The 26164-nt window shown below is 43.0% G+C and overlaps 1 protein-coding gene across 1 annotated transcript in view; it reads right to left on the minus strand.

Annotated features, from left to right (window-relative positions):
- The window catches only part of LOC119482849 (aldo-keto reductase family 1 member B1-like), a 145324-nt gene that overhangs the window by 111817 nt on the left and 7343 nt on the right, over positions 1-26164 (minus strand). Inside the window, exons 2-3 of the mRNA XM_037760742.1 lie at positions 25371-25417; positions 22695-22748 (exon numbers count right to left, since the gene is read on the minus strand). The gene's annotated coding sequence lies outside the window, so the exon portion shown is untranslated. The remainder of the gene's footprint in view (positions 1-22694; positions 22749-25370; positions 25418-26164) is intronic.

Consider the following 26164-nt stretch of genomic DNA (forward strand, 5'->3'; position numbering starts at 1 on the left):
GTTTATGCAGTAGCTGACAGGAAGTAAACTTGGACCAAAGCTGTTGCCCTATGGCATCAGAATGGCAATTAAAAGGTCTATAACATTGTCAGACTCACGATGGACAGTTAAAAAAAGGATGAAAATCAATGCATCGGTATCAGAGCTATCGTCTTTTTTATTCTATACATCCCTCTTCCTTGTCCAAACTTGCTGCCTACATTGCCCACAATGCACCGCAGCCACCGACAGTCTGGTTGGGGAGAGGATGAGAAGCGGGCTGCAGAGCTCCGATAGGCTCACTTCTTTCTAACTCCACACTCCGAGAACCTCAAACTTGTAGAGTCCAGCCCCAACCAACGCTGACTCAAGTGACATCACTAGAAGACACACCGCTCCCTCTGGAGCCACAAAAGGCTTTACACAACTTTTTGGCTAAACAGCAGAGGGCCAGCCCTACAAACTCAAAAGTCTATCACTGAGTGACTGATTGATGAAGTTACACGATTGGTTGGAGTGTTGGAGTTTCCTCATTGGCCGTTGCTCAATGAGCCCGTCCAACATGTCGCGTCCGGCTCATGAAACTTGGACCAAGCTGTCAAACTAGGCGGTCTAGTTAAAAAATTAAACGAGTTTCAGCAGTGGCATTGCCTATTTCTATATTTTTTAAAAATGTTTTCAGAAGTAGATTTTGATGGATTGTTTGGACGGAATAACAGAAAGTTTACGAGCAGGCCGCCATGTTGTTTCCTGTTTGAAACGGCGAGCAGAAAACCAGGAACCAATCACGTGCATTTCACGATAGGGTACGTCACCGCTTGAACGGCCAGTTGAGTGGAGCAGCGCGTCCCCTAGTGTCCTCGCCGGACCTGGTGGACACGTACCGTTGGATTTAACATTATAGACATGACCACTGACTATTCGTTTCACAATTTAGCCACACATTCACAGATTGACCGTACACGGTCGGGACATATACTCGGTTTTGATCGAGTCTTGTTTCACATAGAAGTAGTACTCCTCAAGACTAGTAAACAGACTTTAATGTGTAAAATCAATTGAGTTTCCCTTTAAGACACAGAGCTGATGTTCAAATACAAATAAAATGTAATTTAATCAAATAGCTTTGAGTAAAAAAGTGACCTACAGCATCCTAATTTTGGTTTCTTTTGTTTACATGCTGTAGGAAGGAGTTTCCTACAGCAGTGTGCGTAGCGCAAGTATCTAAAGGTGTTGGTGAAAGGTCATTGTTTAATCACCTTCTCTTTGACTGCTCAGTCCTCAGATCGGCACTTTAAAATACATCGGCTCAGTTCACAGCAGCTTTTTATGGCCACAACTGCATAAATGAAGCTGTGTAAATTGCTGAAATCTAATTATTTCTTTGACATATTACCGAGCCTACAAATAGAAAAACATGTGACAGCTGTGGCATTTTTCTTTTCCCCTCTCCTGAACTGAACATTTATAGAACAATTTATGTGTTGAACTAATTTTAAACCCTCTGCTGAAAAACTAAAACACTTTCACCCTCTGTATGCTTCCATAGTACCATGTGTCCGCAGACATTTACAGTATCACGATTCGCCTTCGTTATACAAAAACGCATTCGTTAAACACACACACAATAGACACTAATTACAAAATGGGTCTAATGAGAACACCTTTTGACATTTAAGATAAGGCAAATAGTATGAAGGCAGGACGTGTGTTTTTAATGAGTGTTTACTCGCCTGCTGAATGTATGTTTGTGCATCTATGCATGCATGTGTGTATTTAGAAGAAGAGATGAAAAGGTTAATACAGATGTGCAGGCAGGGATGACAATGCCAGGGGCTCGGCGGTACAGTAGGAGAAATCAAGGGGGCCCCGAGACTCCTTCCTCTCCTCCTGTCGTACATATCTCGCTCCTTTTTTCTCTGCGTTTTTAAACACTCACGTCCTCTTCCCGAGGAAACCATGTGACCTCTGAAGGCCCTCGCAGTCATCCATCCCCGCTCCGACGCTGGTTAATTAACGACAGCGCAGTTTAGGCTTTTCTGCTAAATAGCCAGATACTGTAATCAAACTGCACCATCTGACAGGCCGCGATACAAGCTGCTAAGCAAAGAAAACCACTTGCTCACTCAGAACTGGAGTAAGAGAGGGGGTGGGGGGGAGAAAAAATAATTACGTTCAGCCTGGCCAATCCAAGTGTGTGAATGTGCAAGTGTTGTGTGTGATAAAAGAGGAGGGCCGCGGAAGAGAGACACACTATTAGGGTCAAATCAATTCACAGTTTGGTAGAGAGAGGGATGGAGGAATAAAAAAGAGGGACTGACCAAGAGGCAAAAGAGACAAAAAGAAAGGACAGCGTTGTGACCTTTCCCTCCGACCCCTACCTCGACATTTCTAAATTGTCCCTATTGACAATCAACACCCTGGAAAGGTTATGAGAGACATTTATAATCACTCTTTCATAAGCTTCACAGCTCAACACCTTTCCTTTTCTTTTTTTTTTCTCCATAACCCTACTTTTATATCACTCACGAGGAAGAATGAAAACGGAAAAGGAGTGGCGAAAAAATATAATATGGCAATTTAGCTAAGTAATTACAGCATTTTACTCTCAACTACCAACCACCTACCCGCGGCTCTGTTGGCAGAGAAAGCTAATAATTCAATTTCTCGGTGACAGTAATTGTCAGCCGGTGTACCTAAAGGTCATATCAGTCACCCAGGAGAAAGGGAAGGGAGAGCCCGATGACACAATCACACAAGAGCAATTTAACATCAGAGCTAATGGGAGGAGTGCAGCGGTGATAGACAGAGAGAATAGCAGAGAGGTGGAGAGCAGAGGAGCTTGATCTAATGACAGAGGCGCTCACGTGATGTTTTGATGGTCAGATGTCTGGAAAACTTTAAAGCGAAGGGGGATTTTTTATTGTTTAGTGAAATGTTTCTTCATGATTGTGTATTTTAATCTCTTTGGGGAAACAAAAATATAAGAAGTTTATCATTTGCTATGTTTGAAAATGGAATAGGGTGTTAATGTGTTATCATTAGTGCTACTTGTAAGAATGCTATGTAAGAATGTAGATATTAGGGCTGTCACAATACAGATTTTCACTACACTATTATGGCCAAAATAATTCACAATAACAATTTGATTGCGAAATCTATAGAAAATTTGAAAAAATTAAATAAAATAATGCTCAAATAATCCGTCATAACTTTGTTTATTGGGTGTTTTGTCTATTTTTTGGGCAAATAAATTACATTAGTGTAAAAAAATTACACTAATGGATAGTTAAAAGGGGATTTTTCACATTCTCTGGCCTTTTTTATGCACGAAGAAGAGCATTATTTGCACAATATTATCATATATGTATTATTAACATATCAATATTTATTTGTTTAAATATCGCGGTTATCGTCAGTATAAAATGTAACTTTTAAAAAAGGTAAAAATCTGCACGTTTTCATATGAATCATGGAAGAATTCCCCAATTAATTGCTCCATGAATATCAAAGCTTGTTTAGCGTGCTTTAGAGGCCAAAATATAAATCAAAATCCTCGCTCGTCAAAAGAATATTACATTTACAGGCTGGAATAAAGCATCATTTGTTTTTCTGGTCACTTTGGATATACAGTATTGTATGAATTTAAGTCCTAAAAACACATTTCTAGGACGTTTTCTTCTCTTCCAGAGGTATATATCCTGTATAAATAAAGACAAATCAATAATAGATGCAATAAAAAGCTTCAGAAGGTATGGAGTCAGGACGGTGGGAGAGGTAACGAGAGGGCAGCCTAGCCTTTGAAGTAATTGACTAATACAGTAGCGGGTATTAAAGTCATTGAGTGCCAAAAGGGAGCAGGCAGCCGCTTGACCCTGAGCCACTTTGGACTAATCTAGCATTCAATCCAGCGTGTAATGACTGCTAGAGCTGTCAATCCTCTGGGCTCTCTTTCTGTCTCACACACACACACACACATTCGCATGAGCACTCCCACTCCTGAACGCACACGAATGTGCGCACACCCTCACATGCATATATATAAGCAAAGCTCTCATTCTCTCTGTGCCTTGAACAATGTAGGGAGAGTCTGCTGGACAGCTTGGTTTCAGCGGATAAAGCCAGGGATCAGAGGCTATCCAGGCCATCTAGAGACATCATACCATGGGGAAATAGTAGGTTTTTTTTGGGAAGGTCAGAGGAGTCTCTTTCTCTGCTTCTGTGAATGAGTGTTTAATACAAATGTCTGCAGGAAGCACAAGGTTTGAGAAAGGGAAGTTTCTTTGAGGAAGGAGACTTGTTATAGAGTGGCATGGGATAAGCAATTTGCTTAACCTCTCCACCCGGCTCGGTGCGGGTGATCAATAGGTTTAATCCACACTGTGAAATGTCCACGAGGACCGGAGAGCAGACGTGATGGGAGAAAGGGAGGAGAGGATTTCAAAATTAAAGTCATCAATTAAGTCTCCTCTTAAGTTCTTTGCTTATTGTGCTACGTTGATTGCTGTATCGATGGTATCATGGATATTTGTGTTTAATGAAGACAGTTTATTATGCAATGGAGCAAAAGTATTCAGCTTAACATTTATCACATTCCTGCTGGTTTTCCTATTTTATCCAGGAATTTTGGCTCAAATAGAGTTTCCTGATACGCATCTTAAGCATACAGAATATTTATATATCAAGTATAGCAATACTTGAGTATTTGTAGTTTACTTCTGTATTTCTATTCTATGCTACTTTACACTGCAACTCCACTATATTTCAGGGGGAATTACTGCACTTTCTACTCCACTATTTATCTGTCAGTACAGTTACAAGTTACTTTTCAAAAGTATATAATATAAATTGGTAAAATCCCCCGCTTTGAATGTTATCAGCTGATTGAATGGGCGTTATCAGCAGATATCCTCATAGATATGGGCTAGAAGGGGCCTACAAGTAGGTTCAGAAGGTCATTATCATCTACTGGCATGGTTTATCACCGATACAAGTACAAGAAGATGACGAAGACATCTGGTGGCCACAGTAATTGTGATGGGAGCAAAGGAGGAAGTCAGGTGACGTAGTATAAAGCGCGACAAACATCCGCCTGGGTTGGTGGTCGGGGGCGATGGATGGGGCAAACAAACACAGGAATTTCACCCGAGAGATCGCTGTTCATGTCCCGTGTGAAACCAAAAGTCGACGCTGATTTCTTTTACCATATTTTTGTTATGTAATGTTCGTACTTCACTAACGGCCAGTTACTTAACAACCGTGCGTACTTTAACCCAAACCACGATCTTTTCCTAAACATAACAAAGTAGCTTTTTTTTTACTTAAACCTAAAGTTGTTTGTTTCAATTCAGAATGTTACGTTTCACTTTCACTATGTGGAAGGTGCAGTCTGGCCAGTCTGAAGCATTAGAATGGTAGTGATAACTACTGATAACACCCATTCAATCAGCTGATAACATTCAAAATTGGGGTTAAAATGAGCTACACCCACCATGACCTGCCACAACTCCGAAACACTCTAAACACATTAATGCATCAATAGTATTATTAAATTAAATATAGCACATATAACACTGAAAGACAAGTATTTTTGATACTTTAAGTACATTTTGTTGCCAATACTTCTTCACTTTTACTCAAGTAACATTTGCAATGCAGGACTTTGACTTGTAATGGAGTATTTTTTACAGTGTGGTATACTCAAGTTAGGATCTTGGTACTTCTTCCACCACTGTCTTATGTTGAAATTGATACTATAAATCAATACAGTCCTGGCAGGTGCACCTTCACTGACAGTCAGCACTAACGGTGGAAAACTGCTTGCATTTTTTAGTGCCCGACTCTAAAACTGTGTTTAAACTTTGGTCTGGTTCCACAGATATTAATGCACTATACAATACTTGAAAATAGCTAGTCACTTTTTAGCCATCACATCAGATACTTTAGACAGACTGGATGAACACACAATATAAACAAGTCATTCAGCGTGTGGTCTGGTGCACATCAGTGAAGCGGCGTGCGATAAGACATTTAATGAACACTCCCGCTACACTATGGGCGCCTATAAGGAGTCCGTCAACCATCCACTGACTCACTGCAGTGTCTGCAGCCCTATCACCACACAAAACGACACCTGTCACACTGCCTGAGCAGCAGCTTTAAAAAAAAAAAAAGAGAGAAAAGAAAGCCAGAGAAACAGAGGCACTTCACAACACTGTCATTGCCATTCATAATACGCATTGGCGTATAAAGAGGGCCATTAGGGGCCCCAACCTGGGAGCCATTAAATCATTTTAAATCGTTGTAACATCCCATTAGTGTCAGTGGTGGGACCACATAATAGTCTGTATTAGAGGGATAACCACAAGACGCTCCATTTGGACTGAGTCACACGGGTCCTCTCCCCTCCTCTCCTCCGCTCTCCTGTCCTCGTCCCCAGATCCTCACCTCCATCCTGAGGAAGTGAAGGGTCACTAGTGGCTGGAAGTGCCAGCCCAGGCGTAGGGGACCTTAGCGGGGGCTTTTCCCCTGTTGGCTGCCGCTGCTGCTTTTGAATCACAAGGATGAGGAGGCTGCTGAATAAGGAACACTGCGAACCCAGCCCGATGAATTAGGCATGATGCAGGTAGCCTGTAATAGGCCCATTATGCTGCCTTTAGCTGTGTCAATAGGAAACAGGAGAATTAAACCAAGAGGTTGTTTTGTCTGGGGGAAGGAAGTCTGGGTCTGATTTTGCTCAGCGTGTATTATTGTATGTGTGTTATAAAAATACATGCACAAAAACAACTATTCAGTAAATAAACTAGCTGGAGGAAGCAATTATTTCACAATGTGCAAGCATAAGCTTGCAAAATGATACAAAACGAGCTTCATAGACATCACATATTGTATATATTTATATATAATACATTTATTGTTTATATGTTTAATCCATACACCAGAAATGCTAACCTATCATTAAGGAATAGTTCTACATGTCAGGAAATATGCTTATTCGCTTTCTTGCAAAGAATTAGATGGAAAGATTGATAGCACTCTTATGTCTGTATGCTAAATATGAAGCAAGAGCCAGGAGATGGTTAGCTTAGCATGAAAAATAGTATAGCAGATAACACCCTCATGAAACCACAACTTGTTGCTTTTACATTTCAGTTTTTGTACAGATTATAAAAACAAGATACAGAGGCGCTGGGAGGCAGGTTGTGTCACTTTTGGACAGAGCCAGGCTAGCTTCCCCCTGCTTCCAGTCTTTATGCTAAGCTAAGCTAATCAGCTGCTGTTTATAGCTACATAGTTAGCGTACAGACATGAGATCAATCTTCTAATTTAAAGGGCCAGTGTGTAGCATTTAGGGGGATCTATCGGCAGAAATGGAATATAATATTAAGAAGTATGTTTTCTATAGTGTACAATCAACTGAAAATAAGAATCGCTGTGTTTTTGTTAGCTTAAAATGAGCCGTTTATATCTACATACAAAGTAGGTCCTCTTCACTGAGTCTGTTATGTTGCACCACCATGTATCTACAGTAGCCCAGAACAGACAAACCAAACACTGCCTCTAGATAGGGACATTCACGTCACTGTAGTTCTCTTACATAATGGGACACGGGAGAAGTTTCAGTTGGTTGCAATCTGCAACCGCACCACGAGATGCCGCCAAACCCTAAACACTGGCCCTTTAAATCTCAGCAAGAAAGTGAATAAGCCCATTTCCCAAAGTGTCTAACTATTCCATTAAGCCAATATAGTGATGAGCAGACCCACACACAGCAGTCCTACTCCTCTCATAACACTGTATGAACCTAAAATGTGTTTTTTTATATATCATCAGAAGGAAGTTTACTCATTAGAATCAATAGACAAACAGGTAAAGTTTCACTGCAGTTCAACACAATTGCTGTCCGTATAAATCACACAGGTTGACAGGGACCCCTGCAACAATACAAGCCAAACCTGAAAATATGTCAGGCTATTGTAAGCTTTGAGAAAAACTGTGTAAAATATGCATCTCTTCACTTCTCTCTATTTTTCTCTGCCGGATGATAAATAGCTCATTCGGCAGACCCTTGGTGTGCCCTCAGAGTTCTTAAAGGAACAAAGCCATGATGAATGGATCAATGCCAGCGGTCCAGGAAAACAGCTCTTCCGGCCGATAAAAAAGATTTGCCAATGACAATTGGGGGACAGCGGTGACCCGGAGAGTGGGTCTTTGGGGTACGGCCCCCCCAGAGGGGCCCCGGTGATGGAGCTAGGATCACCATTAGGGGGAAGATTAAGTGGCCCCGGCTTCCTCTCTCACTTAATTATACATGCAAGCCCCCTCTGTACCGCCCGCTGCAGCACCTCAGAAAAAGGCAGAGTGCTCCTTTGTCTCAGCCACTGGCCGCCACTTTGATTGCTTATTGGCTGTCTCTCCTGACAACCGCCGGGCACAGAAACAACTCCCATTGGCCAAGGTGTCAAGAAAGCAGAGGGGGAAGGATAAAAAAGGGAGAGAGAGGGGGAGAGTAAAGAGAAAGAGAAAGAGAGAGTTGGATGAGAGACAGACAGCAAGGGAAGATGTGCGTATTTAGTTTTCATTACACTGGGAGCTTGAAGAGGACGGGGGAGGAAAAAAAATGTCCTTGTCAGAATGGGAAGTCTCTGGAGGTGCTGGGAGGCGTGCTGGTGCCATCCGCCGACACTCAGCTGACAAATATGGAACCCCTCAAAATAGAGCAGTTCATGCTTGAAAACAATGGCTTATGAATAAACAACAGGACCCGGGAATCCTGCTAATAAACAAAATGATACCACTAGGGGCTGAGGGGGACAGGAGACGAGCTGAGAAAAGCCTGTTATATGCTAACAACATGCAGCAATACCAGACGATCATTGCCCCCAGTGGCTCAGCTGGACTCATACTCAAACCAGTCAAATCTCTTCTCACTACAAAAAAAAAAAAACGACCAATGGCGACAAACTGGGGCCTGATCTCTTTGCCAGATCGTTGCACACACTTTAAAGGCGCTGATCAGAGGCGAGGCGAGGCGAGGCTACAATGTGGATGTTAAGGCTCCTTAAGTGAATCTCAATGATGATGACTTCCATCCATAGCTTTCTGTGGTTTCAATTCCCGATCCACACCACAGGCGTCCAAGCCAAAGTGTTCCAACATGTTGACAAGAAAAAAAACATCTTTCCAAAGTAACACAGGAAACATATTTTTTATATAAGAGGACATTTAAAAAAAAAAAAAAAAAATTGGAACAGTGAACACACTCTTAAGATCGGGTTGCGCAAAGGACAGTGTCAATAATTAATGTTGCAAGCAACTCAGCTTCAGTGTACTCATCATGTTTTAAGAACATAACTGGAGATGCTGTTAATATGTAATGCGACTGCAGAGATGCTTCCCATCCCCCCTCCTCCCCCCCGAGTTTTCACGGCGAAAAACAGAGAAATCAAAGTTTATGTCCTGAGGCAACCCTCGAATCAAACGCAGACCGGCACCGCCAAATCTGGGACCATTTAAAATGGATTATTTGGTGTTAGTGGGTTAATAGCTAATCAATACATGTTCCAGTGAAGTCCCAGTGGTCTAATCCACCTAATCACATACAGTACGAGACAGCTGGGGGAAGAAATGGGGATTTCAAAAGACAGACTCCCCAGTAAAGGTGGTAAAGTGGTAAACAATCCATATATTGGGGGAATTTAAAGCTTTTTATGAGGTTTATGTATACCCGCAACTGAAATTTAGAATTTTTAAAATTGAAATTTTAAAATTTTCCTGAGCACAAATCTGAAGACATTTTCAAAATCAGTCAAACTGTTTGGCTGAAAAGTGAGTTTTTCTTATCATTCTATATTTAGTCTTTGGGCACATGGGACTACTGTTTTTGTTGTTGTTGTTTTTACTGTTTTTTTCTATATAAACTGGAAAAACAAAGTTTGGAAACTTATGTTTGGTGGATCATTTCTCTGTTGTATCAATGCTAATGGTCATTGTATTTTACATGGTTGGAAAGCCTGTTTATTTACCTTTGCAATGATGTCCAACTTGTAAGGATCATGCATTTGTGGGATGATCAGCACAGCTGATTATGTGGGTAGCGCCCAAGAAAAATTTGCCAAAATGCTCCGTCAATGGTAAACAGTGTATTCTCCTGTTGGTGTTGACTCTTGTTTTGAGTTGTTTGGTGGATTGGATGATTGAACTCTCTATCAGTAACAAGGAACAAACAAGACATATTGGCTATTTTACACTTGATTCATTTAATCCACCGTCAGGAGCCTCAGTAGCTGGTGGAAGATCCATACGCAGCCACAACAGCCTGGCACCTCCTCCTCATGCTGGTCACCAACCTGGTCACACGTTGTTGTGGGATGGCGTTCCATTCCTCAACCAGGATTCGTTGCAGGTCAGCCAGCGTGGTTGTGTTGATCACTCTAACACGTACAGCACGCCCAAGCTGATCCCACAAGTGTTGAATTGGGTTGAGGTCTGGACTCTTGGCAGGCCGTTCCATTCTCTCTACTCCCACATTGTGGAGGTAGTCTGTGATAACCCTGGCTCTGTGGGGGTGAGCGTTGTTTCTTGGAGGATGAAGTTAGGTGCCAGATTGTGGAGATATGGGATCGCCACTGGCTGCAGAATCTCATCCCGATATCTCCCTGCATTGAGATGGCCTTCAATGATGACAAGCCTTGTTTTGCCAGTGAGGGAGATGCCGCCCCACACCATAACACAGCCTCCACCAAAAGCTGTTACTCTATCGGTGCTACAATCAGCGTAGCGTTCTCCACGTCGTCTCCATACTTTGACCCTGCCATCCAACTTTGGCAGACAGAACCTGGACTCATCACTGAACATGACATTCCCCCACATGTTCAGGTTCCATTGTCTGTGTTGTCGACACCAGTGCAAACGGGCCTGACGGTGAAGGGCAGTCATTGCAGGCTTCCTGGCAGCCTTATGAGAATACACTGTTTACCATTGGCAGAGCATTTTGGCAAATTTTTCTTGGGCGCTACCCACATAATCAGCTGTGCTGCTCATCCCACAAATGCATGATCCTTACAAGTTGGACATCATTGCGAAGGTAAATAAACAGGCTTTCCAACCATGTAAAATACAATGACCATTAGCATTGGAACAACAGAGAAATAATCCACCAAACACAAGTTTCCAAACTTTGTTTTTCCAGTATATTTCATTATATTTTAGGAAAAAAAACAGTAGTTCAATGTGAGCAAAGACTAAATATACAGCCCAGTCGGGAATGACACGATAATGCGCAAGGCAAAAACGTGTAATAAGAACGCCATGTAGTCTGTACTGACTGCAATGTAAATGCATCCGTGTGACGTAGAATAAAAAGGGAGAAAGACCGCTTATGGCAGGTAGAAGGGGAGGTGGATGGGTACCAACAAACACAGGACTTTCAACCAGGACACCGGTGTTTTGTTTTGTAATTTATGCTGTTTTTTTAGTGATGTTTGTGGCGTTTTTTCTGTACTGATGCTAAATTTTTTCTGTACGTATTGTACTTAGTTTAAGCCCAAAAATGACGTTTTTCCTAAACTGAAGTAAGTGGTTTTGTTGCCCCCTGTTCGTACTGCATTGTTATACACGTGTGTAATATTCACACCTCGTCGAGGCAAAACGTGACACTTACATGCTATCCTCTGGTGGGTAGGCAAGGCATACTTTGGAGGGATATCGGGTTGAAATATGTATGATAAGAAAATCTAAGAAACTACAAAATGCACAAACAAGTATTTGGTATCTATGAACTCATAACAAGTTGAATATCAAAGATATGCACATATATGCAGTGCAACATAAATCATATTGAAGACATTTAATAAAAATTATGTTAGCGTTTTTCCTCATTTTTTCAAAAATCCTGACTTTTCATGCGATCTAAAAATTTCAAAGTATGTCCGTACTAAATTCCAAGACTTTAGACCAATCAGAACAAATGTGTCATTTTTCCTTATCAAACTAAATATAGTCTTTTGGCACAAATGGGTTACTTAAGAGACCGTAAGTCATGACAACAAAAAATCAAATGAACGCATCACCTATAATCACGTAATAAGCTTTGACGTGGAAAACCTACTGTTGACTTTTTTTCCTTTTTGGAAATGGCACGTATCATAAAGTTGACTGGGAATCCGTGCTGACATGTTATCTCATCCACATTTGCTAAAATTAGCAGTAGATCAATAATCAAAGCACCTGTTTACTATTCAAGCAGCTATTCCATCGAAGCCTGGAGCAGAATTAAAGGGAGTGTTTGGTTTCGACTAAGAGGAAAGTTTGCAGAGAAAGTTGTCAGCCTGCATTCACTTATTAGGATTTTTTTTTGGCATTTGCATGGAAGTGGAGTAGCTCTCTAAATATTGAGAGGTTAACTAAGGCATGTCATTTTCAGAACATAAAATTCTATGCAATTCTGCATTAACATTTATGCCCAAAAGCTATCTATTATTAAATATAATTTGAGAATGATGAGCTGAAAGTGACATTAATGGCAGTAACAAGATTGATATACTTGGACTCAAACTTAGACACTAGCGGGCAGGCACATGTACGCACCCGTGCACATGCATGCGAATGAGCGCATGCACACACACACACACACACACACACACACACACACACACACAGCAATACTGGAGTACGCTTCTTACCTGTATAGTCAGTGCTACAATGTAAAGCAGACAATTTATGCATGCCAAGTTTAAAGAGAAGTACAAAGAATGGCATTCAAAATAACTACTTTTAGATGATTTAGGAAATGTGATTTATGAGCATAATTGTTTACATAATTCATAAGATGATTATCACATTACAGCGCATAAATTATACTACTTTCATCAAAGCCAGCACGCAGTTGTCTGAGGTTTATTTAATATGCATTGTAATCATAAATCAAAGCAAGCAACGCTAATTTTGACACGCCGTGCGACTAATCACTGTCTGAATTCTATCATCAAACACAAATACATGTTCCCGTCTTAACCAGAGCAAGCGGAGCCGAGAGTGAAATCAATAGGGGAAAATCAATTAGAATGTGTTTGCATGTATGGATTGACACCTTGAATCATCAGCCATATTGATCCTTCTCCACTGTGATCTTCATGAAACCCATTTGTTCCATCTAAAGTTTGCTCATCCAGCCAATACGTTGTTCTTTCTCCATCCACCCCCCCTGGTTTGCATAAACAATGGTACAGAGGGGTCATAGGACTTAGCGAAACATATATTCAGTTCCTTCTGAAATGCATATTCTGTGGAGGAAAATAAAAAATGACTAAAAGCTAAAAAAGGATTTCAGTAGAAAAATGGTGTTGACAAATTGGTACAAACGTCTCCAAACTGAAGCATTCAGACAAACTGAATGACGATCCAGTTCTAGACTGCGAAACCACCGCACCCTAAAACAAAAAAACCCTGATGAACATCCTTGTGACTGAACTGATTGCAGTTAATTATAAATTATGTAGTCATTGTGGGCCCACAAAAGAAGACATCCCCACTCTGCAGTCAGATGTAATTACCAAAGTCAGGCGCACTCCACTGTGTGTGATCCATCCGACAGCCAACGCTGACTGATGACCTTCTCCGGTAAAGACTCCCTCAGTTGGGTCGATGAGCACGTGACTCACACCCTCCCCTTCCTTCTAAACTTCCTCCCTCCAAACATCTCTATACCTGCTCATGTGACCCCCCCTAGTGTTCAGGTACAACGCTATTGACAATTTGGATCACCAAGCCGCCATGGCCGGTCTTGCCTATCGTTCACAATCAAGGGTTTATCGCTCCGCGTTGTTATGTAGGGCAAAGAAATATGACTCCCATATCAGCGGGTGGCAGAAAGGGCTGGGCTTTGGAGTACGGAGGAAGGGGAGGAGAGGGGCTAATTTGACACAGCTCGCTTGGCTTGCCATAATTGCTCCGTCACTGTCAGTCCTTGAGAGGCCTTCTCGCCGTACAATTTGGACACAATTACCAGCCGTTTACCAGTGGCCGTTATGCCCGTCGCCCCATTCCCCCTCCCCCCGCTAAAACCCCGCCTGTTCTCCCGTTTGGCCGGTGGCTAGGATGTGCCATGCCTCATCAAACGCGGATGCGGCCCATTAATGAACACTGTTAGCATTTCTCTTAAACTTCTCCTGCCTCTAATAAACATGCAGTGTTCCATGAAGGAGCATTGCCATCCTCGTGACATGATATTTATTGTCTGCGCTGGTGGGAGGGAAGGGAGCGCGGGATGGGGAGGACAGAGGTGAGGGGAGGGGTTGGCTAGAAGTGAAGAGAGATATATCAGCGATGAGTAGGGGAATGAGGGAGGGGAGGTGAACAAAGACAGATGAAGAGGATGGGAAACAGACTGGAACATCTCTTTCTGCCATCGCACCCTTAGCGGCTACCGCTGCATATACATATGAATTCACCTCGGGGCTGTGTCGTCATTTAGAGATTCACAAAAACCTGCAGTGTTGGCACTTTGTCAGAGTTGATGAAGTCCATGCAATGTTTAAAGAGGACCCATTATGCTCATTTTCAGGTGCATACTTGTATTTGGGGTTTCTACTAGAACATGTTTACATGCTTTAATGTTCAAAAAATGCTTTATTTTTTTCGCCTGTGCTGCGGCCTCTCTTTTCACCCTCTGTCTGAAAGGCTCTGTTTGAGCTCCCGCCCCCCTGCTCTGATTGGTCAGTTGGCCCACTGTTGTGATTGGTCAACCGAGAACCAAACTCTCCTGACTCCGCTCCAGCTCTGCTCTAACTAGCTTTGTTTAAATGCGTGCCAAACTAGCCACTAGGCGGGTATTATGCAAATGTGTTACTTGGTGACATCACCACGTTACGGGAGAAAAGGCGGGACTTCAATCGAGGCGTTTCAGGCAGTTCAGGAGCAGTGTTTCTGTGGGGGGAGAGTAACTCCCTTTGGTGTGGACTTTGGGCTTTGTAACTTTGCAGACCTTTTACATGCACATAAAAAACTGTATCACTCACTAAAGGAAAGGGGGAAGGCACAAACGCATAATAGGTCCTCTTTAAAACTGGTCCTGATAAAAATACATTTTAAATCAACATTTAATATTCAAGGTTAAAGCAAACATTTGCAAATCACTGTGAAAACTCTCCAGCTGTGCCAGGGAGAGAAGGAGAGTGACATGCATATGATTGTTTGAAAGCGACCCATAATACTAACACATGCCAGCCAATAAGCAACTACTACTGATTACTAATTTTCAGGTTCTATACTTGTGGATGACACTACAGTACATATTCCCTCATAAAAGCACTCACGCAAGTTTCATGCTCGCAAAACAAAGTCACACTCGGCAGGAACGCGATCCCATTCCTCCGCACTTTGACACCTGTTTTGTCGTCACTGTCGAACACAAGCAGAGAGACAGAAACGGAGAAAGCAACACAAAAAAAAAAGAAGAGTGAGAGGCTGAAAGAAGGACAGACAAACAGCAGGCGGGACACCTGTGGTGACCTAATGGCGTCTGTGTCCTCTAAAGAGCCTCTCATTTCCTCCCTCTGGCCTCGGGGCGGCCCCACGTGTCGCGGCGAGGCCCGTCGTTACTGAATGAGGAGCGTGTGTGTGTGTGTGTGTGTGGGGGAGGGGGAGGGGGTCATCATCTATCATTGTGCGCCTGCCTCTGATTCCTATTCTAAATACACACCCAAAGCACTCACTCACCACGGCCATATACAAGCTAAAAGAAACACACAGACTGAAGCACACAGTTCCTCATAAACATACAAGACTATATGAATGTAGACAAAGTGTTTCGGTGCACAAGGAAAAACAAAACACGGAAATAATAAAGCGATGATCAAGCGTTCAGACGATTGTGTTGTGTCTCCGGAGACTCCACAATCACACTCTCTCCTCACCTCTCAGACCTGCAGAAATTAATGAAGCCCAGTGCAACTGCAGTCAAAGGCACAAAATGGCCGCTCATTAATAGCCTGCTGTCACAGGGGCCATTATGACACAGCTACATATTAGAGCTTTATATGTTCCAGAGGCCACTGATGCTAAACAGATGATTGAGGGGAAAAATAGCTGCGAATGGTCAATTTCTGAGAAGCATATTTTGATGTTTAAAAAACGGTTATTGTCTTTGTAGTGTGTTCTCCATTTGCATAGCTTCAAAATCTGCATGAAAACAGCACAATGCTTTCCGTCTAATGCAAAGGGCTGTAAAAAAAAAATGAAGAAAAAAAACAAAGGGATGCTCAGACAGACTCACACAACACAAACTCACAGCACAAACAACCCCGGCAGAAGAAAAGTAAGACTTTTCATGTCTCTGTGGAGATAGGAGCTGGCATCGTACTAAGTGTTTGGTTGCTCACCGAATAAACTCATTAATTTGCTTAATTATGAAACTCCCTATCAATTTCCCCTCCCCGGGAAATGTTCAGTGGTTGCAACAACATAACACATTTAGAGGCTATGTTCTCACTATCACATAACAAACAAACAGAAAATACACCAGGGCCTGATTAAAGGCCTTTTACACTACAGAGGAGGAGAGAGAGAGCCTGAGAGAGAGGAGACGGTGTTTGTTTCTCTGCTCACAGATGAAATTGTTTCAGCTTGTTTTTGACAGCTACAGCTACAGACGTGCTGGCTATTATTGGGGGGTGGGGGGGAGAAGGGCTGGTTGTAATAATTAAAGCACACCACTAACCTGAATAAATTAATGCTTCCTTTGTGTGTGTGTGCGTCCAAATGCATGTGAGCGCTAATGTGCAACCGCACGTTCAGACAGGCTTTGTTCGTCCTGATTAATTTTTTTTGTTTCTTGTGCTGTTTGTATGCTTGTGCGTGCAGGCACGTTGTGTCCGTGCAGGAATGTGTATGTGTGTGTGAACATTTGAGTGTTTGATAAAAGTGATGCATGCCGTATTGTGAATGGGGGGAGCTGTTTGCTTCCTTCTCGTCGCTCACAATTCTTATCTCATGAATACAAATTAAAAGTTTTAAGCCTTTTACTTTTACTTTCCAATTCTGATTACTAAGAAATGCGGGTTAAGACGAGAGCGGAGCGTTTTATTAGACATACTGCGAGTAACTCTCTGGTTTCAGGATGTTACTGCAAATAAAGTGGAAGACAAGTCCTACATTCAACATCTTCTACACACTGCAGCAATTCCGCATCAGTAAACACTACCAGCTATTTTAAAACAATAGGATGAGACACACTGAACATGCGCGTCATATATAGTTGCAAGAACATTTCTAGTTCCCTTTTCCAAAAATCTGTATAATCATTTGTTAATCTTAATGTATACATGTATACAAATAGGCTCTCAGTATTCAAAAAAAGGGTCCTGTACCAACAAAATTAATGCTGACATAAAACAGGCGGCGGCCTCCGGGGTCTGAAAAGTGTAGCCAGTGCTGAAGTGCCTTAAACTTGCATTCTTTCTAATAGCCAGCAGGGGGCGACTCCTCTGGTTGCTAAAAGAAGTCTGATTGTATAGAAGTCTATGAGAAAATGAGCTTACTCCTCACTTGATTTATTACCTCAATAAACATTGTAAACATGAGTTTATGGTCTTAATCTCTAGTTTCAAGTCTTCTTCAATACAGCATGATGTTCATTTAGGAAATTATGGTCCCATTTAGTGTCAAATAGACCATAAAGCAGGGGATGCTTAAGGGCGTGGCTAGCTTGTGATTGACAGGAAATCACAGACACAACAGACAGTTGTCCGTGTTTTCGTCTCACAACTTTAACCTTTTCACAGTGTGTTTTCAGTTCATGAAAGTTAGTTGTAACATTTTGGTCGCCTAAAAATGTCTCTCTCGTGTCACTTTTCACTTCTGTTTCCAAAAAAACAAGATGGTGACAAACAACTGTGCCTTCTACCATACTATTTAGTATGCAAAAAAAATATTTAGTTTGGTTCAATACATAGTATGTCAAATGCAGTATGCCAAAAATACCAGGATGTCCTACTACATCCGGTCACATTTTGCAGTATGCAAGCCAGCATGCTTTTCTGGGTATTCTGACCCACAATCCTCTGTGCAGAAGATTTTTGAGCAAGAGGGTCAAAGTTCAAGGCACAATGTTATGATGAAGTAGTACTGTATGTCCCAATTGTATGCATACTGCATGCAACAGTACGTACTTTGTAACAGCAGCCACAGTATGTACTAACAGTAAAAAGAAAAAGTATACGATATGGAACGTAGCCCAAGATGGCGAAGGCCGAAATGCCAAACTCTGGGCTTCAAAACCGCAGTCCACAAACCAATGGGTGACATCAAGGTTTACTACGTCCATTTATACAGTCTATGGGCATAACAGTAAAACGTGGTCTTACACAATATATGAATCTCAACTTTTAAACACACGCACAACAAGCATCTTCTTTATTCAAAAACTGGATCTGTGGCTTACATGACATCCCTCACATGTTCCAACCGAATCTTTTGCCCTATAAATCCATTTACTCTGTAGTCCATTTAGAACAGGCTCATCCCTTTAACCCACCGTGGTGGAGTAGCGGCGCATTTAGCCCTGATGTTGACAATGACAGCTTAGCTGAACAGTGGTAAAAGGAAATATGGTAACGCACATTCACACATATGCATATATACTGCATGCAAGCAAGAACACACACGCACACACACATACCAGTAACTACACTTGTAGTTATCTGTATGTATGAGATACACACATACACAGACACACACAAAAAAAGCCAGGGTGGGAGGCTCTCGTCAGACAGGGTAAATCCCATTATTTGGCCCTCATCCCAGAGAGTGAATTGAGAGTCAAGTAGGATGCATGTGGTAACCACAATGAAATTACAGCTGCTGTGAGGCCGAGCGCTGCTAATGCACCCCCATTGTGTCCTCGAGTGCATCTAAATAAGCAGGGGTAAAAGGCAGCCGGTGCTAGGGCTGCCAGGGTTACATGGTGTGTGCATGTGCGGAGGTAAATGGAGGCCCATGATAGAGGGCTGTATTTAGGCTTGATGATGGGTAACCTGTGGGGACCACCTGATGCGGCTTTGTTGTATGTGGGTTTATGAGGTTGAGTGTAAGTGCAGGTGTTTGTATGTGTGTATGTGTGTGTGTGCAGGTCCGGGATATTTTCCCACTTAAAAAAAAGCGAAATGATTCACTGTCGCCGTGTACCTGTAACTCAGAGCCTGCAAAATGCTACAAGCGTGACAGCGAAACCAGACAAATGGAGCAAAAGCCCTTTGTGATGCTTTTACCTGTAATAAACCTGTATTCCTGTGGTTTCTCGTGTTCCTGCACTAGCGCAGAAGTATAGGCTGTAGATCACGGGCCTTTGCACTGAGACAGAGGTAAATTCCTCTGGATTAAAAACAGCCATGCTCTCCTGCAGCACAGTAACTAGGACATCAGCTAAGAGGGGGGGACGGGGACCAAAAAAAAGTGAAGGAAAAGAAAAAAAAAACACTAAAACTGTCAGTTGAAGATGCAAAACAGAGATCCGGATCTATCCATTATGAATGAGATATATTTGAAAGGTGGAGGCTGAATATGAACAGTGAGGAGGAGGAGGAGGAGGACACTTACTTAGCCCCCCATACCCGGCAACGCTTAACCCTCTCGCAACCCCGAACCACCCCACCCCACCCCTCCTCCTTTCCCCTCAGCGCAAGCTCCGGTTCATCAACAAAACCCTTTGTACAGTCAACAGTGCTGTTTTTATTCATGTTACATTTATCTTCAGAGCTGTCCATCAGGCGCGGCGGGGACGGCTGATCTAAAACAGAGCCTTTACGCTCATGACAGGAGGATAGAGCCGTAACTCTGGAATGCTAACCTCCGCTGTTATTTGGCCCGCAGAGAGAGAGAGTGAGCGGGAGATGGAGGGGGGGAAACAAAAAAAAAAAAGAGAGAGAGAGAGGATACACAGCCTAATGACAGCTACAAACACAGACGTACCTTTGTTCCAGCGCCATAAAACAGCACACACATCAGTGGGATGCGCTTTAGCTTCCGTGGGCCTAATCAAACTTGTGTTATTTAGACTTCAAACATGGCCTCCGAAGAGAGACAGGAGGGAGCGAGGCTAGGTGTGTGTCTCTTGCTAATAGCTGCTAGCATGATTCGGTTAAGCTGCTTATTTCCGACATAAATAATGCATCCAGGCAGATGCGCTTGACTTTAGTTGAATATGAATCGCTCGCGTGATTGACACCGAGGTTTGTTGAGCGCCGAGTTGATTCCACAGTCTCACCTTTGGAAATAGGCCTGTCTCATTTAATATCCCCTATGTTAACATAATTATGACAACCAGCACTGATTCATGCGCGTGTCTGTGTAATATCCATGACAAAATTAGGCTACTATTTTTCGACGGGGGGGGGGGTGCAGGCAGGATAGATTTTAGTCGAGGTATCAAAGGCAACTACATCGTCTGCCTGTTTAGCAGCTAAGCCAAATCAAATCAGAAAATAAGAGGACTAGCTTCGGTTTAATTCTGGATACTTTCACAAGACACCCTACTTACCCACCCACAAACCCTGCCCCCTCTTAGCCCCCTTTTTTTACAGTCATTGATTCCAATCAATCAACGCTAATTAAGCGGGCACCTATACACATATATGTCACATGCTAATAGGGTAATGATATGGGCATTTAGTTGGTGCTTTAATCTTATGCTACTTGCAGCTAACACATAATGACACTCTCTACCCAGCCATGGGAATATTTATAAGAGGCCGCTGAGAGCATGTGGACACACACACACACACACACACACACACACACTAACACTTCACACTGGCTCAGTGTATTAAACCTTATTTACAAGCTAACAGCTATAACCATTACAGATACGGTGGCGGAGGAAACCACATTAGGTTCAATGGGCCAACAGCGTGTAATCCGAAACAATAAAATGTAAATTCGAGTCAGTCCCGCAACGCACTAAAAACAAGCACACATGGCTCATCTGCAAACAGATGAACATCTTTGTGATACAAGATGTTTTTTTTTTTTTTTCTCCCCACCATTTCTGTCTCTTTTCAGACCTTGGCGAATCAAGGAAGGAATGTTTCTCATTTGGTTTTTAATCCCCCCCTCAGTGTTGAGGTGCTGGGGATAAATACATTGCAGACTCTTTTCCCTCGCAGAAATCTGTGGCCCTCCCCATCCCCATCCTGGTAAAAATGAGCACAGGGAAATGGCTCACAGGCAGAGTACAAGTAGCTGAAAGTCAGCACTGAAGAGACAGAGGATAAATAAATATCCGATGGCATTCATGTTTTTGAATGTTAACAGTGTATTTATGCCTATAAGTTATACTTGCATATACATTAAACCATAGCTTTTCCTATGCATCCTGCAGTAAAAACTATAGGTGGGAAAAAAAATCGATACAGCATAGTATCTCGATATTTTGCGTGACAATGTTGTATCAACACACAGACGTCAAATATCGATCTTTTATTATATAAACTATGAACCTCTTATATCATAGAGGCACATACATGAAATTTGACCTCTGCATTTAACCCATCTTAAGCATTCTAGGAGTAGTGAGCTGCTGTGAAGCGCCAAGGGAGCAACTTAGGGAGCAACTTAGGGTTCAGTGTCTTGCTCAAGGACACTTTGACATATCTAGACAGTAGGAACCGGGGATTGAACCGCCAACCTTTAAAGGACGACCCGCTCTACCCACTTAGCTATAGCCGCCCCCAAAACTAGAAAAACCTAAGGAATCATTTGGTACCAACCATGTCATGTTACCTTGTCGGGAAGAACGCTAAATAACACTCCAAAGTTACACAAAATTTTGGTGAGGAAAAACTGGCATGAGCATTTTTTTCAAAGGGGTCCCTTGACCTCTGACCTCTAGATATGTGAATGAAAACTCAGAGATGAACAGAGAGAAAACTGTATCTTATTAGATAAAACAGATGTTGACAAATTGCATAATTTGTAGTTGAAAAAAGGTAATATATCGCAATAAGATATCGCAATAAGATATCGCAATAAGATATCGTATCGTGGGTCCTCACCTAGTGAAAACACAATGACAATCCAGAGTTTCTTAGTTAATGCCTGGCCGCACGCACACCTGTGCGCCGTGCATTCTAGCATATGTATGTTACCACAAACTGCCATTTTATTTCTCGAATTGCTTTTATCGCATTTCATTTTCACGTGCAGTGCCGAGAGTTAAAAGTCACGAGTCGGATTCAAACTCGTGACGTCACCGATCCACGGTATATGCTCATTCCCCCTGCTGAGCCAGCAGGACGCCTCGGGCCGGTGTACTTTCCCTCCATGACAATACTGTGGAGAGGTTCAGGTGGAGAAGGGAGCCTGAATCTGTTCCAGCAGGAAGCACTTCACTGACTGAATGCTGAGTTGTTATGACTGACTGGGGCCGCGCATGGAAGACGATTTGACGTACAAGAGTTCAGATTTACTTCAATTAAAATGAACAGTTGGATTTGAATATCCGCTGTGGTGACAGGCGATGTTCTAAATTGTCTAAAAAGCCCTACTTTCTCATCATGACTAAAAGACTCAGCCTCATTTCATCCAAAGACCTTTTTCTTTCAAGACCGGACTGATTTTTTTTTTAACAAAAAGTGAATGTGTCTTTTATATTATTGTCCTATATGACTCATGTTGTTGAATGTGGAGGGTTTATACGTAACTTCAGTGAAGTTTAGACTCACCTTGACGTTAGAGGTTCGCTGCAGAGTCCAGATGACATTCCTCCTCTGCTTATTCTGAAAGACAGTCAAGGTGAGAGGAAGAGCAAATGTAAGCTCATCATTTGACAAGCGACATCATCATCATCAACACAGACATGCGGAAAAGTTTCCCCGACTTCACAAACACTAAAAACTAAATCACAAGCTCTGTCCTTGCAAGCCCTTACATGGGTCTTTGTTGCTGCCAACAAACCTGCCTCCGTGCAGCTCAGTCTCTCCTGCGCTCAACTCTGTTGTGTGATATGCAGAAAGAACCTAAGGTAAACTCGGTGGTGTTTGTAAGGGAGTTCTCTCCCCGACTCCCGAGTGATCATTATTTGATCTTGTTTAGTTCATTATTCATCTTGAGGGAGCCGGTTTGTGACTTGTGGATAAATGCCATATGAAAGGCATTGTGCGCCGAGGATGCATCCTCACTTTTATCCCGGCTCCCAAAACAGATCAATTAGTAAAACTAAACAGTAAATTATTAATCGCGTTGCTTTGTGTCCCCGTTCCATCACCGGAAGAAAACAGTTCATTAGAGAGAGAGAGAGAGAGAAGCAGGGGAGTGGTGGGGGGGGAGAGTGCGGCGTGATTGAGAGGGGCTTTAAACCGAGCTGATGCTGTGTGAACATTTGAAGAAAAAAGAGAGAAGAATTATCAAGCATGTCCATCATTCCAGGTAACTTCCAAACCACCCCAGCACCGCCATCCCCCCCCGGACCCACCTCCTAAAAATGACTCGTAAAACGGGGTCAAGCAGTGGAGGAGTTCAATGTCACAGCCGTCATATACATTGCCCGTTGGGGTGCGTGTGATTAAAATAACACACAGGGATGTTTCATGTCATGGAGAGCAATCAGACCATATTTGCAAAAAATATTCAGATCAGATGAATTTTAATGAGGTGTACACTCGAGGGGGATACCGCTGCCAGAGCGCTGGGGATAGAAGGTGGAAGCGAGCCTGTCCCCTTATTTGCCAGAAGACAGCAAGGTACATAAACTTTTTTTTTTTCCCTCCTTTCTCTCTCTCCCTTCTAAGATGAAAAAAATAGATCCAAATTCAGGGGTCCACTCAGTGTTCAGATTGCTCTGCTGTTCTGAGTTGGGCAATTTGAATAAATTATTCCAAATAAGAAAAAAAAAAAAAATCGCTCAGTGGGGTTCATTTTGTGAGAAATTATATTTTCGCAGGAAAGGTTAATTTTGAAGGGAGCTTGAATGACTGAGAACTGGGAGGGGGGGGGGGGGGCTGCAGAGGGAGTGAAGGTAGGGAGAGAAAGAGAAATAGAGGGTGGGGGGGAGAGGTAATGCTGGTGGTGGTGGTGGTGGTGGGGGGGGGGAAACGGCGTGCTGCACGAGGAGCATTGGGCGTCAAGGAGGAGAAGGGGCGAGCGAGGGATGGAGGGAGGGGAGCGAGGGAGGGAGGCAGTTATTAAAAGCGATTGCATTGCCTCCCGGATGTCTCAGGAGAGCAGAATCAGTGGAGATGTTAAACCTTGCTTGACACCCCAGTTGGATAATTGTGGGTGTGGGAGCTAATCAGCGGAAGATGTCTCCTCAATTTAAATCTTGTCAGTTAGTGAAGATTAGGCCCTCCTGTCCCGGCCACCATTAGCTTTGTTGCATGTCAATGCGCCGGTGAGGGTGTCCGCCTGGTCCGGCTGCAAGGGTAAAAAGAGCGAGCGTGATGAGAAAAACCCGCTCGATTTATTCCAGCTAAAACCAGTATGGCATTTTCAAGAAAAAAAAACCCATATGAGTTGGGGGGGGGAAAGGGAATTTATGCAGCCTTTTTGAAAATGCATTTGTTACTACTGACCTAACAGGGGGACCCTGTGGAATAAGAAATGTAGTGCGGGGATGTGCTCCAGATTTTTCCCTGCAAAAGAAAAACATCGGCGGGGTAGTTAAATATGATGTCGTACACAAACTAGAGGCCAGGGAAGCAAATTAGTGTGTGTTTGCAGAGAATATATGAAATTAAGGGGGAATTATAATTTGGGTAATGCGCAGACCAACCGAAGTCATTAAACGTGTAACCACACTGTGTCCCTGTGCACATGCTGTAAAGCTCTGTTCAAATGTGAAGTTATGGGATGAATTTGGGAATCATAGGGATCCTGATGGTAAGGCTATTAAATGACTAATAACCTGTGACAGTGTGATCTCATTAACAAAAAAAGTGGGGGTTAAAAAAGGAACGATGGGTGGAGGTGGCTAATTCAAAAAATGCACTGTAGTGGATTTTTTACAGCTCGAGTCTGGCTGGCTGCGGGCCACGGCTTTGCATTCCCCCCCTATGGTAAATATTTGTAACAGATTTTTCCTGCAGGACAATGGCTCCTTTCACTAAAGCAGGTCCGCGTAACCTCGGAGCGAACGCGAGGTCAGGGCAAATAAACAAGGCGGCCGTGCCAAGCTGAGCGGCTCCACTGATTCCTGGGCCGGGCCTGCTGCATACCAGGCCCTCTGCTCTCTCTCTCTCTCTCTCTCTCTCTCCTCCTCCTCGCCACCGCCGGAGTCTGAGTGCTGACAGATGTTTCGAGCTCCGGCTAAAAGGGAAAGGGGACTTTGAGAGAAAGGGAGCTTTACTCTCTCTCTCTCTCTCTCTTCTCGCTCACATTTCCACATCTTTTTCTTCTCATCTTACCTCGACGCGAGTGTTCCCAACGCAAGCCTCCAACACCTTCAGACACCCTAAAACACAAATCATGAAAAATAAATAAGAAAATTATCATCTGTATAGCACCATGTATGATCCATATGTGTGTAACCTGTGAACTGGGTTATAATTAGCAGCTGCACAGCCCTGCAGCCTCGGGGTCAAGACCCCCTGAGTGTGTGCTTAAATGTGCCTGAGAGAAAATGACACTACACTCCACAATTAGTGAAGCTGTCTACAGGTATTTGTGTGTGTCCGTACATACACACAAGTCAGAAATCATGATGTTTCAATAGCTCCCCCCCCACTACCCCCCACCACCTCCAGACCACTTCTGTTCTGTCGAAGCGGTTAATACCAGCAGCCTCAAAGACAGAGAGAGAGCTACCGCCGGCTACCGCGAGGTCTAACGAGTTCAAGGCCCCCGTTCAGGCCTGAGGCGGCACACGGTAAACAGTTGTTACCGGCTGTTTTTTTTTCTTTTCGTCGGAGCCCAGACAAAAGCCTCTCTGTGTGAGAAACAACAGCTACAGCTGGGCCGAGCATGAGTGAGACATCGATCCATAAGCTCGTTCCTTTACACCCCTCCGAGCGCTCGTCTGGCAGTCAGCAGGAGCAGCAGCGCATGCCAGAGCTGGGCACTGCGCTGCAAAAAATATAACCAGTCGTTTAATCTGGTGCTGAGCCTTAAAATCTTATATTACTCAAAAAAGAAAAGGGATAAAAAAAAGTCTATAACGTAAGGTTTTTAATACAAATGCAGGTGGAGAATAATTTTCAAA

The sequence above is a fragment of the Sebastes umbrosus genome, chromosome 23, assembly GCF_015220745.1.
Source record: "Sebastes umbrosus isolate fSebUmb1 chromosome 23, fSebUmb1.pri, whole genome shotgun sequence".
NCBI classification, from domain to species: domain Eukaryota; kingdom Metazoa; phylum Chordata; class Actinopteri; order Perciformes; family Sebastidae; genus Sebastes; species Sebastes umbrosus.